The sequence below is a fragment of the Pelodiscus sinensis genome, chromosome 14, assembly GCF_052426305.1.
Source record: "Pelodiscus sinensis isolate ZL-2025 chromosome 14, ASM5242630v1, whole genome shotgun sequence".
NCBI lineage: Eukaryota > Metazoa > Chordata > Testudines > Trionychidae > Pelodiscus > Pelodiscus sinensis.
The window spans coordinates 38,136,834-38,151,174 of record NC_143065.1 but is presented as its reverse complement, the minus strand read 5'-3'; the positions used below and the strand labels follow the sequence as shown (position 1 = coordinate 38,151,174).

Here is a 14,341-nt window from a genome sequence, read left to right as displayed (position 1 = left end):
TTCCTATAAGAAAATATTTAAAAAAACAAAAGTTTGCTTTCCTGATAAAAAGGACACATATCAATTTTAATGAAGGTGCATGTTTAGCATCCAGGTGAAACACACAAGCAATACTGCTCAGGACACATTATCATTATGACCAGATCATAATATTTATACTGTCTACTATGACAAAAAGATTAACTGATTCCAGACTACTGTAAATTAACATGATTATGCAACATAAACAGTATTATTTTAAATTATTCTTATAATTGTCACAGCATTCCCTAGCCCCTCCAGATTTGTTTTATAATGCATGACTGGGATAAGGCAAGGCAGAATGGCATGATTCCTAACACTGTTTACATTGATTTACATGGTTCAGAAGCTCCATTTAAGTTGTTGGCATCATCCTGTGTGTTGTGGGACTACCTGGAAATCATGACTAATACTGTGGTACAACAAATCCTGTAAAAGCTCTGAGGTTTTCACTAACTTGTTTAAGGTAAATTCTGTGAAGAAACTAAGGCTATGTCTCCATCTTAGCTGAGAGATACAATTCCCAGCTCCTGTAGATGTATCTGTGCTAGCTCAGCTTGAGATAACATCTAAAAATAGCAGAATATGGCACAGGCAGCAGCACAGAATACCCACCCAAATATATACCCAAGAGGCCAAGCAGGACTGTACTTAGAACTGTTAGACTAATTGATCACCCATGCTGCTGCAGACACTCTGCAATCTTTAAGTGCCAGCTTGAACAGATCTATCACAGGTATAGCTACACAAACTGTCTATCACACCTCCAACCTCAAAACACAGATGTATCCTAAGTCTGTGCCATCATTCAAATAAGGTTTCTAACCAACCTTGTGCTGCCACAAACTGTCTACTTATAATTAGGGATGTTAAATTTCAACTAATCAGCTGATCGAGTAGCCGATGGATTTTTCGAATGACTACTCGATTCGTCAACAAGGGGGGGCAATCACCCTTTGGGGCTCTTGCTACATTTAAAAGGCAGAGGTGCAGCAGTCGGACCCAGCACGAGTGGGGATTGCTTGAGTCTCCACTCGCACCATTTCCCAGCTACATCTCTGCCTCCCCATCCACCGCGGAGACAGTGCTGGGGAGGGGGGAATCAGCTTTTAAGATAGCCAGCCGCGCCCCCCCCCCCCCGTAGCACCGGCTCCTGCCCGCACCTTGCTGCCTCTAATACAGAGGCATTGGGGGGGGGGGGGTACGACTAGTTGATTAGTTGCTTACAATAGTACATATAATATAATCAATACTATAGTCTTTAAAACTGCCTATTAGTTGCCAAATAGCCAAGCCCTTAGTAGTTCTAGGTCAACCTATAAAATATTTCACCTAAAGCCTTCATCAATGTCACAGAATCATCAAAATGTAGGACTGGAAGGGACCTTGATAGGTCATCTAGTCCAGTCCCCGATAGATTATTAGGCCATCTCCGACACTTCTTTGTCTAACCTGTTCTTTAAAACCTCCAATGAGAGATTCCACTACCTCGCTAGGTAATTTGCTCCAGTGATTCAATGTCCTTACGTTTAGGAAGTAAAATGTCTCACCTAAATCATAATGAATTCAATGTATTTCAACCCTTTCCTTTTAGGCATAGGAAATTGTGTGTTTATAGAGCTCAGATATTTAATGTCTGTGTGCACTTAAAGCATCCAAAGAAATAAGAAAAAACATTATTATATTAAAGACTTGTATGCTTGTTGTAATTATATAGTTAATTAATACTCTTGTCAGAAATGGAACAACAGAAGTCAGAGATTAGCTGGACAACCTCCTTTATCTCCCTACCAGTGCAGAAATGATCTATTAAGTTTTCCCTCTATTTTTGCCTTACTGTACCCTACTCAATCCTCATACTAAACTATTCTTCTCCTTTGTTGGTGACAGCACTCTGAAAATATTGATAGAATTATATCTTTTTACCCCACTTTAGTCTTCATTTAACTTCTTTCCTTAAGTTACTTCCCTCTGTCCTTCTGATCAGTATGCTGCTTTTTTCTTAGACTGATAAATAAGGATTTTTCTAGTAACCCTGAACTAAATACAAGACACTTATTTCTCAACTGGATAAAGTTAATATAATGTTTTGTTTTCTTATACTGTTAATTTTCCTACTTAGAATTCAATAATTTTGACATAATACAGCATTTAAATACTTATCACACCAGACATTTTGCTATTTAATTACTAAAGAAATTCTCAAGTCATGCATTACAAAAAGAAATATGCAACTATAATATTTCTAAATTAGTGTATTCTCTAGACAGCACAATTCTGTACATGTTATAGTGAATAAATAAAACTTACAGAATTTTAACTGGGGAAAGCTACACATTTATTAAAGACACAGAAGTAACAAGATTTTGTTTGCTTGTTTGTTTGAAAGTCACTGGCCAATAAGTTATCCAATCTTGTATATCCTATTTTAAAATCACACTCTTTAAAAGAAGTATCATGGACTGCTTTCAAAATCATTGCTCTGACACCTTCTGTAAAAGGTACTTATCTGTCAAAACTCCATCAAAGAAAAAAATATGCACATTTAGATAACAAAACACCATATCTAGATTCTAAAAGTTGTCATATACAATAACACTCCATTAAAAGGTTTAGGCGGGTTACAAATCACTTATTTTGTGTTTTGGTATTCTTTGCAATAGTATAACTGTTGCACTACAAAATACACATAATACCTGTCTTCATGCCAAAAATGATTTTTGTTTCTGATACTCTCTCTCTCCCATTGTCTCAGAATTACTCCTCCGGTACTGCTACTTACTTCCTGACATCCTCTACTTCCTATCTCATATCTTTCTCAAAAGGTGAGAAGATATGACCATTTTTGGTGAGATCGATGGCCAAGGATTGTGGGATTCAATGGTTTTGCAATTAGCAGTGGAAAAAGAACAGCCTCCTTTCTAACTTTTCCCCTTCTGAAAACAATTTCAGTTTACACTCTGTTTGCACACTTGCCAAACTGATGCGAACCACTTGCCAAGCACTTCACTGTTTCATGTTCTGAACAGCTCCCTTTCCCTCACCACCTTGCCCGAGGCAGCACACACATCTCACAAGCAGATAACATGTACTAGAATGTTTAGTTTCATACATTAATCCCCCAAAAAAATCTCAGGGGACTTGTTATTCATTGGGAAAGAGTATGAGCGCCTTCCTACCGCTTTTCTTCACTTCTGGACGAGACGGATTAATACAACGTACTCTCACCTCGCACGTGAACAAAAACTACATTCAGGCACTACCACCACCCCACCCCCTAACAAAAATGTGACACACCATTTGCCTGCTGTGTTGAAGAACTATCTGAACAGCTCCTCTTTTAACCCCCCGCTTCCAAAAAAAAAAAAATCCTCATTTCTCCCCAGTTTCTAATACACTCAAAACCCAACTCCCCCCTTTATAGGGTGCTGTTTACCAGGGGGGCTTCTACCCTGGCCGCCGGGAACAAACACGCCGGTCAAAAGGTGTTATCCCTCCCCCACGAGGATAAGTTCACCTAGACAGACGCAGCTGGACCGCAGAGCTGCCTGCCACGGACCCCACGCCCCTCCTCCCAGCCTGACATCCAGCCCCCGGGCAGGCTGCACTGGCCTGCTCCATCCTCTCGGCCGGGCAGGAAGTTCCCGAGAGGCCCACGAGTGAGAACAACTCGCCCACCCGTGTGACACCCCCCCCCCCCGCTCTCCCCTTGGGCTCCCGCTCGCCAACCACCCCCAGGGATCCTGCTCCTCTTCGCCCCCCCCCACCAGCCTCCTTCTCCCGCCACCCCCAGAGCCCCTCCCTGTAGCGAGCCCATGACAGCACCCCCCCCCCCCCCGCGCGCGCACTGCGCGGCGCCCCTTCCCCACGCGGGGACACCTGCGTAACTCCGCGTCCCTGGCCTCAGTCTCCCCATCTTACCCCTACTGCCCCCTCCCCGCTGCCTCCCTGCTCCGCCTCCTGTGCCCCTTCCCCCCAACCGCCGCTAACGGCTAACTGCCCCCCAGCTCACTCACCCGTCCGCCGCCCCTCAGCCCCACTAGCTGCTGCCTCCTCCCCGCTGAGGCTCCTCGGGAGACACTGACACCGGCGCACGGATACCCGCTGGGCGCTATTTTTGGGAAACAAGGCCCAGGCGGAGCCGGAACTACTTCCTCTGTCACTCTCTACTTGGGTTTCGCAGTACGGTGTGTGGTATCCTTCCGCCTCCCGCTCGCAGTGCCATCCAGCCGACCCCTCAGAAGGCAGGGAGATGGGATTCAGAGGAAGACCTATACGCTATCCCAAGCGGAGAAGGCGGAATAGGCCCTCTGGACACAGTTAACACCGCGGGACTATTTTGTTTGGGTACAGGGAGCGGCCGGGTCTACATTCGCCACACGCGACCCAATCCGAACAGAGCCGGAAGCTGATAGGCAGCAAGACAGAGTGACTGAACGAGCCGTCCAATCAGAGCGCGGGGGGAGGTCGGGGAATAGTAACCAGCCAATCAACCCAACAGCCGCTAACGGGTGGGGATTTGTTTGACGTAGAGCGCCTGAATGACAGGAAGAAACACCCAATCAGAGAACAGGAAATGCCAGCCAATCAAAGCTGAGCGCTGTGCAGCTCTGCCTCGAAGGCGGCCTTGGTAGCGGCTAGAGCCCTTATAGGGCAGCGCATGTGCACAAAGGGCCCTACGTCTTCTCTGTCACTTTTACTTTAAAGCGAGTGACGCACTTGGTACCAGGCAACAAGAGGCGCATGCGCTAGAAGCGCCACCTCCCCCCACAGCATACCCCCCAACCCCGTCCAATCACACTGACCCCTGTGTGCGCCCTTCTGCCCTCACAGCGCCCCCATCCCATCAGGCTGCCTGTTGTGTGCCCTTAGCTGATCACACCCTGCGCTCAGCTGCCTAGTCACACTGACCCCTTGTACCCCCCTCATACAATCACACAGCACCTTTTGTGTCCTTCAAGCAATCCCACCCCTCGCCCACACTGCCCCTTCTGTGCCGCCTGTGGGGCCGCACCCTTTGCCCAGCTCTGTCCACTCACTGCCCCGTGTCTTGATCTTAGGGGTGACCAAAGGTCCTGTTGAGATAGATACAACTCCCTTTTTAAGCCCTGTCCTGGCTTTCCCGACTTTTTTCACCCAAGTGAATGTCTATCCCATGTGCTCTAGCCAACGTGATCAGTTTCAAAGAGCAAATGGGACAAAAAGTGGGGTGTGAGGGAACCTGAAGGGAGCGAGTGGCAAATTGGCAATGCAAGCCCCACATAGTGTGGGAAGGAAGGATGAGAGAAGTAGGGTTCATGCAAGCAGTAGTGTCAGCAGCAGCCTCGCTCAGGGGGCATGGTCTGTGGCTGCTCCCCGCCGCTCCCCCCCCCCCCCCACACACACACTATACATCCTCTTTTCCCTTTAGGAAATATGGCCTCGCTGTCCTTTATCTGGTCATAACCCTCACCCTCACACACTCCCTGTCCAATCACATTGGCCCTTGCTCTCCCTCAGTCAAGGCCTACTGACTTTAATACAATTAACTTATCTAAATATCATTTAACTACATCTTTCCTCATGCTGAATCGTGAATGAGGCTATATCTAGACTGCAGGCTTCTTTCAGAAGAACCTTTTTCGGAAGAGATCTTCCAAAAAAACTTCTTCCAAAAGAGAGCATCCTCACACAAAAGCATCCACACACGAAAGATAGTGTCCATTCAGTGTGGATGCTATCTCGCATTGAAGCTGTGATAACTGTGGACAGAGTGGCCACCAGGGCACCTGTGCTTTTTCCTCTTTCCTCTTCTTTTAAAAGAACTCCCTTTTCCCCATCCATACACGCCTTTTTCTGAAAGAGCTCTTTTGGAAAACGGCTTCTTCCTCGTAGAAAGAGGATTACCAGTGCCAGAAAAAACCCTCAGTTCTTTCAATTTACTTTCAGAAGACATGATTGCAGTGTGAACATAACTCAGGTTTTTCCAACAAAACTCTGTAGTGTACACCCATTCTCAATGACTTAAAGTAGAGTCACCATAAATCAACATTACTAAGTAGTCTAAAGGGCAAAAAGGTATGGAGGAAGTAAGGTGAAATCCGCGTCAGAGAGTAAAAAGATTGCTACTTTGTAATCCAAATACAAATTGGGAAAAAAGGGAACTTCTGGCCACTATTTCCATGTGAGTCCAAGAGTAGATAAGGACTTTCGGAGCTGAAGTTTGCCGTGTTTGATAACGGGTAGATAAACTAACCACAAAACAGAATCAGTCAGCATCTCCCTTTACACACTTAGTGATACTTCATCCTACCAGCAACACTACCTCATCTATTCTGCATCAAGTCTCAACCAGATCCTATTTTAATCTATGTCCTAGTGCTAGTCAGAAAAACAAAGAAATGTCACCAAATAGGGCAGCCCGGATGCATTCACCATCTTCATATGAGGAATAATGGGGGGGAAAAACTCCAGAGAATATCACACAACAGTGTACATAAAGCAAGAGACTAATTATCTAAGAATAATCCTGCTGGGGCCACCCTGAAGAGGTAGAGAGAATTACCAAAATGCAATTCCATCTATCCAACATAGGATTCACAGGCAAGACAGAAAACCCATGGTCAATGAATCAAAGTCTACTGCTAAATCAAGATCCATCAGTGAAACCAAAAACTTTTCTTATTGACCAAGGTAACTAATGCAATCACAAATATGACAAAAGGAATTAAAACTATCCAAGAAAATCATGAAGAGAAATATACATTTGTTGTGAACTTGTCCACACTGTAAATAGATAACTTCATAGATTGTTGGTTGTGAATCTCACTTTGCATAAACTTAAAAAACAACAAATGGTCTGGTAGCACTTTATAGACGAACAAAACATGTAGATGGTATCATGAGCTTTCGTGGACACAGCCCACTTCTTCAGATGACTGGAGTTCTTCATCTGAAGAAGTGGGCTGTGCCCCTGAAAGCTCATGATACCATCTACATGTTTTGTTAGTCTATAAAGTGCTACCAGATCATTTGTTGTTTTTCTAAGTTTATCCTGTACAGACTAACTCGGCTACTCCCTGAAGCTTCACTTTGCATAGTCTTTCAGCAGTTATAATGTCAATAGAGTTTTTCCACCAAATTCTAGTGTCTGATGCATTTCCACTCGATGACAACTCTTCAGGGACTGTCTTCATCCTCCCTGATTTAACTGCCAGCTGACCCTTATCTCACATTGTAGAGCCATCAACCAAAAAGTAAAAATTCTAGAGAATTATATTTGCAATACCTTATGTCACACCTCTAGAACATCTGTGTTGTTTAAAATGGCTGATCTTTTAGGCTACGTCTAGACTGGCATGATTTTCCGCAAATGCTTTTAATGGAAAAGTTTTTCCGTTAAAAGTATTTGTGGAAAAGAGCGTCTAGATTGGCATGGACGCTTTTCCGCAAAAGCACTTTTTGTGGAAAAGCGTCCGTGCCAATCTAGAGGCGGTTTTCATAAGAAAGCCCCGATCACCATTTTCGTGATCAGGGCTTTTTTGCGCAAAAAAATACCGCGTTGTCTACACTGGCCCTCTTGTGCAAAAGCATTTACGCAAGAGGGCTTTTGCCCGAACGGGAGCAGCATAGCATCTCTGCAAGAACACTGACAATCTTACATGAGATTGTCAGTTTTCTTGTGGAAATTCAAGAGGCCAGTGTAGACAGCTGGCAATTTTTTCCTCAAAAGCAACTGCTTTTGTGGAAAAACTTGCCAGTCTAGACGCAGCCTTAGTGTTTTCACAAAAACTCTCAATCTCTGGCTCTTAATTAATATACCTAATGGCATTTGGTTTATTTAAAAATATATAGGAATTGTGAAGTTAAACTAAATTAGATGGTATGTAGATTTATGGACATTTGTCAAATAATAATAATGTAGGCTATTTTAGAAGAGGCTAAAATTAACATGTTTTCTAAAATTCACAGGCAAAATGTATTTCAGTTAAGGGAGATAATCACAAATGGAAGACTACCTTCTCTCACTCAGGTACATAAGATTAGAATGCTTCTATGAGAATGATGGAATGTGGGTATATGGTATATTTATCAATTTGGAGTTACAGGTAAAAGTTCTCTTTCATACATGTCCAACTGTGGAATCACAGATAAGTTGTTTTGACTCAGCTGCTCTGTTTGACCTCCTAACATCAAGTATTAAATGTCAGAAATACTGCCGGCATCATAAATTGCATTACTGACCCACATCCCAGCAAAGATTGTGTTATTCAATATGTTCTCAAAATGAGAGCATATACGTTTCTCTGGGATTCACGCTCTTTTGCTGGGACTTCTACACTATTTTGCATGTTAAACTCAGTTGTTGATTCATGTTAAGTGATTATATAAATAGCAGCACCATGCTGCAAGCAAGCTTCTTGGAAAGTAAAGAAAATACATCATTTAATACACCCTGACATTTGCTTTTCTTCCGCTTATTGCTAAGCTGTATTTTTTTACACCCCTAACAACAAATGCAAAGAAGCTGACTTTTTCACATCAACATAAAAAAGGGTGCCTTTGCCTAAGAGAAGATGATATCCAGAGCAGTTTAACTCCCATGAGCCACACAGCTGGCAAACTATGCAAAGCAGGAAAAAGAGTCATAATGTAGATGGAAATTTCAGCTTCCAACAGGATTTCAAATCTACAACCTTTGGAACTTTATTTTCATGGCTGCTCTATGTAGCTTCAGAAACTTCCTGCTTTTGCAATATTTTTCCATTCATTAAACTGCAGCTTGCAATTAAACATTCTGACATAACATAGCTGAAATTCTTTGGCACCAACTTTAACCAGAGGTTTTCAAGAGTTTCCTTCAGACAGCTTTAAATTTTCATATCCTCATGAATGCTTGCCACCTTCTTTTAATAACTTGAAAAAATAAGCCTCTCTTAAGGAAGTTCATTGTTCCTATATTTTCCCAACACACATGTCCTGTTTTTAGAAATGTGGGATGCACATGTATATTTATAGAGACAGATGTGTGTGTATGCATATTATAGCTTTACGTCTTACACAGAACACTCAGTAGTTTAAGCAGATCCAAAGTAAAATGGTTATTACAGTTTAATATTTTATCCACTAAATTACAGATTTTCTTCTCTAAGTCTACATTTTTCAAAAAAGTCATTTTTACTGCATCATTCAGACACTGCAGCCTTTCATCTAATATAATATGTGTACTGCTACAAATATAAATGCAACAGTAAACTGTATTTCTTAAATTAATGTTTTTAAGCAGTAACAGCAGCAAGAACTTTTCTAACAGGTAAAAAAAGCATTTGAATTTTTAAGATACTTAGATATAATATACCATTTAGAAACCTAAATAAATGAATTTTGCAGTTATCCCTAATTTGAATTTTAAATGAGCTAAGCAAAGGTTCTCTATGCTAAAACTAAACTCCAAGTCTCTTTTAATTTGAAACAAACTCTTAATAGGACACAGTTTAAGAATTGTGCTTCTATCTAGATGAGATTACTAGAATTGAGAAATTAGAGAAAAAGTGTGCTTTTTCCCCCATTTGTTTAACTTCTGTATTTGACCTCAATGTGTGTATATATAGTCAATTTCACTGGGCCCCCCTATATGGGCAGTTTCTCCGGTTTGGAAACAATAGCAAAATATGGTTTCAAAGTAACAAAAACACAGAAATATGCGCAGTACCTGAAACTTCTTTTAATCCATTTTTTTAAACTGTCTAGATTTCACTTTAATGGTGTCCCTTTAAGTGACAATCACTCAAGACTTCTTTAAAAGTGAATTGTCTTGGATTCTGCCATGTTCAGAACATCCTCAACAGTTTTGCTGTTTAGTTCTACGTATCTCTGATACACAGTCCCAAATGATACCATGTGGATCTGGATCCAAAATTTTCCAGGGTTTGAATGTTTTTGGATACTTGGTTGTGATTTAGCCTTGTGAAAGTCCCAGTTCAACTCTCTTTTCCATTCCAAGCAGGCAGGACCAAACTCCGGCTTAAAATCTCCCATATGGTGGAGTAATAAAGCTGGGCTGGAATTATCTGGTGGGAAATCTGAGGCGGTTGTTTGTTTGCTATCTTATTGTAAATAAAGACACAATCTCAGCTTAACCTTAGGTCCCAGAATATTGGCACCTGTGGTTTATCTGCACACAAGGTGAAATCCTGGCCTCACTGAAGGCAATGCAAAAAAATGTCATTAATTCAGTGGAGCTAGGATTACTCCTAGAGTTGTATAAGTTTGTCTTAAAATATGATTTTTAAACTGATTTAGATTAATGCAAAAGGCTCAACTGTTATAAACCAGTTTTAAAAGTCTTGGAAGGGTAGCCATGTTAGTCTGCAACTTTAAAAACAATGAATAGTATTATATATATATATATATATATAATCATGAGTTTTCATGGGCAACACCCACTTCTTCAGATGAGCTTGAGTGGAGAAGTGGGTTTTACTTACAAAAGCTCATGATACTATATATAAATGTCCTTAAGATGATACTCATTAAAAACTCATTGTTTTAAAACCATTTTAAAAACAGTGAATAGGAATGTCCACACACAGTCACACTTGTTTAACTCAATCAATCTGAAGTCACATCTTTAATTAAACCAGTGCAACTGTGTGCATAGACCAGATCCTACTTTGGTTTTGTTTAAATCAGTTAGAAACAGATTTAAATAAAATTGACATATACAAGTCAGTACAGAAAAAGAGTACAACACGGGTTTGAACTGGCTTAACTAAACTGGTGTAAGTGTGTGTGTAGACATAGGTTTAGTCTAACAAATCAAAACATGTATATTACCAATAAGAAACAAAAATCAGTTGCCTCACAGCTATACACTGCTTGGGGCACATGCTTTCACTTCAAACAACACACACAATTTGAGAAATGGACAAGGATATTGGGCTACATACTTAACGATGCTTCTGCAAATCCAACAAAGTCAGAGAAAAAGTAGCCTATGGAATTTGACCTGTGGCTCCTACTCCCTGTATAGATGAGGATAATTCTTTAAGAAGTTTTCTGATGAAAATGACCCTGGAACGTTATTTAATACTTATTATTGTGGTAGCACCTAAGAGACTGCATTATTGTAGGGGCAGTACAAGCACAAAACAAAAAGACTGTCTCTGCTCCAAACAACTTTCAGTCTAAACTCTGTGGGGAAAATGTAATCTAGTGGTTCTTATGCCAGGCCACTCCCAAAATGCTGTGCTGTATGGATTTGTTCTGGACACACAAGGAGCTCACTTTTGCAGCATGAATACACAGCTCCCTCCGTGTACTCTTCTGTCCATCATTAGGGCTCAACAGTACAGCAGATGATCTGTGGTATGGTGGGCCTTTTACATGCTCTCTGGACAGGGATGAATTTCACCCACTCTGATTTTCTGTCTCTGAACAGGATTCTATGCAGTACTGTACAATTTGTCATTGACAAGAGGCCACACACTTGGAATACTAAGTGTGCTATCAGGATAGTTGAGAGCAGGAGGGAAAGCTGCTCACAGTGCTAATCCCAGATTACAATCTCACCAGCTTCATTATCTGGAAAATATTTGCTGTGATGTACTTGTGCTGTGCATCTCAGACTGGAATCTGACCTACTGCATTTGCAGAAGCATTAGTGAGATCTTTAATGACCCTTCCAATCCCTTCTCATTAAAATGTCATTGATGTGATCAGTGTAGGGGTATTGATTTAGCAGGTCTGGTAAAGCCAAGCTAAGTCGATGACAGAGTGCTTTCCCATTGATGTCTATTCTCCATCTCCCTAGGGGATGGAAGGTGTAAATTGGAGGGAAAGTGTCTCCCATTGAAATAGCATGATTTAGACACTACTGTAAATACAGTTTCATAATTTACATACATATATAATTTATGTAACTGAAGTAGCGTAACTTAGGTCAATTTACCACTTTAACAAAAGGCAACCTTAAAGATAGAGAAACCTTCAATACAGCCATGAGTGAGGTGTTCCATCTGAGTCGAGTGATCTCCTCAAATACATGAGACTAGACTGAACTATAGGGCATTACTCTTGGAAACGTGTTTTTCAACTACCCCTTGACTAGATTATGCTTGCGCTTTTCAAAGCAAACAAAATGTTATGCATTTAGCCTTACTGTTGACCTTAACACTCTGCTATTATAGTCAATGTTTGTACAGCCTCTGGTACTGAATTACTCAGATAAGCCAAATCCTTTTCAGGAATTTTTGAGGCAAGATGATCGAAACCACATCTTTTGTTAATTCAAGATCAAACGACATATACTTTTCACCTATTATGCAGTCAGCAAGAGCATGTGTATTTTAGGAAACTTTTTAAAATCAGGTTTTGCAAGTCACCAAGTGAATGAGCCAAGTAATTCCTTGAAAAGGTTATCATTTAAAGAAGTAAAGGATCAATTTTACTGTAAGTTACAAATAAGGTAGGACTACAAGTAATGTGCATTTCAGAAGTACCGTAGAGAAGACTATCAGGAAAAGCAACTAGAAATGGTATGTCAAACAAAACAGAGTCCCCATCTGTTTCTCTTTATATTCTACCATTAGTTGCCTTCCATGCTGCACAGCTTTTCTTCTCCCTTAGGAGTATATGATATACTTGTGTTACCCATCTAGGGGTCATGATCCTGATCTGTTAACTGGTGTAAATTTGGAGTGACTCCACTGACTGATGAAACAGAGTAGAATCTGATTGCTCCTGATTGCCAAATTGATACAAGTTACATTGTTTTAAACACCTGCTTACTTACCACCAAGGTTTATCAGGCCTGTAATTCACATCAATTTGTCAATTGTGGTCCATGAACAATGTACTAATGCTGTTTCTGTGTACTGCAGCTTTAAATGTGTGGTGGAGTGTCTGTCTCTGTGGTGTGTTCTGAGAGCATTCCAAAGTGAGAGACATACTCCCTGCTCACACCTATACATTTTGTTCTTTCTTCTGTTGTTTTCCTTTTATCTAGAGACTGAGGCCACGTCTCCACTTACCAGTGGATCAATGCTTCAGCGATTGATCTTCGAGGGTTCAATTTAGCGGGTCTAGTAAAGACCCACTAAATTGAACACTGAGGGTATCCACATCAACCACAGTACTCCTTGTTGTTGCGAGGAACAAGGGAAGTCAATGAGAGTGTTTCTCCCATCAACCTCCCGCTGTGGGGTCGCCCCAGGAAATCAATGCAAGGTATGTAGCTGGAGCCGCGTAGCTTGCACTGACTGTCTTCACCAGTGTAGACGTGGCCTGAGAGTACTTGCTGCTCTTAGTGCATAGTCTGAAATGGCCACCCAAATCCCCTCTCCCTTAGTCCTGCTTCCACACTAGGAAACATAAGTTATGACATGGCTGAGTGTGTATCAGAGATTTCCACAAGAGCTGCACCCATTTTCAGCAGGTCTGAATCAGAGCCAGTCTTAGGGGCAGTCCACATTTCAGCCTGACCTCCTGAATCCTCCCCCCAGGTTTCCCTGCTTACTCCCCGACTCTTCTGCTCCCCCGCCCCCAGCCGGGTTTGGGGGGTGTTGTTTGTTTGGTTTTTTTCTTGACAAATTTTTGTCTGGTTTTTTTTTTTAAACCATCTGCCAACCCTATGAGCGAGCTGGGCAGTTGCCTGGGGCTGCCAATTGGTTAGGACCGGCCTTGGTCTGAATATACGGCCCATTGATTTACTATCCGAGGGGTAGATCAAGGTAAATCCCTTGATTTACTAGTGTCTTTATAAGAACTAAGTGTGGTTTCCCTTCATTCCTAACTCTATTGGTTCATTAACTGCTTCACATTACTAACAAACAGTACATTTCAAAATGCCTTTCTCTCCTGGGCTCTGTTTACTTGTTATTGTCATTAAGTGTCATTTGAAATTCTGGATGATAGCTCACTGTGCCCTAGATAGCAGTGTTGCCGAATACAATATTTCATATTTGAAGGAAAGCACTGTTGAAGTTGTAGGAAAATGAAGAAAAGCCATATGGGGGAAAAGGGAGTTGAAACAGTTCTGACTGTAAGGGGGATTGTGGAATTTGACATTTAGGTTCCCGTGCAAGATGTAATTTCCAGTTGAATAGTTCAGGCACTTATCCAGCTTTCACTTTGGCCCCAACTGTGTGCTAAGTGCAAGCGAAGTCTCTCTTAAAACTAATGACAATCTGACTTGATGCGGTGTTTTGTTTTGAGCAAAAGACAGAAAAACAAGAATAAAGAAGATGATTGATCACATTAACTGTGAATATTCTGCAGAGGTCACTCAGAAGTAAACACAAGTAGCAGAAAATGTTACCCCTGGTGCTGACAGCTTCTAAAT

At 41.6% G+C, this 14,341-nt stretch overlaps 1 protein-coding gene across 7 annotated transcripts in view; it reads right to left on the bottom strand.

Moving 5' to 3' along the window:
* The window catches only part of MEF2A (myocyte enhancer factor 2A), a 181,004-nt gene extending 176,668 nt beyond the window's left edge, over positions 1-4,336 (bottom strand). For 2 of the 7 annotated variants that reach the window (XM_075896960.2, XM_075896961.2), the window contains exon 1: positions 4,038-4,324. The gene's annotated coding sequence lies outside the window, so the exon portion shown is untranslated. Of the gene's footprint in view, positions 1-4,037 lie in introns of all 7 variants that reach the window. The other 5 variants (XM_075896958.2, XM_075896956.2, XM_075896957.2 and 2 more) reach the window with 5 other exon arrangements.
* Positions 4,337-14,341: the final 10,005 nt, after the last annotated feature.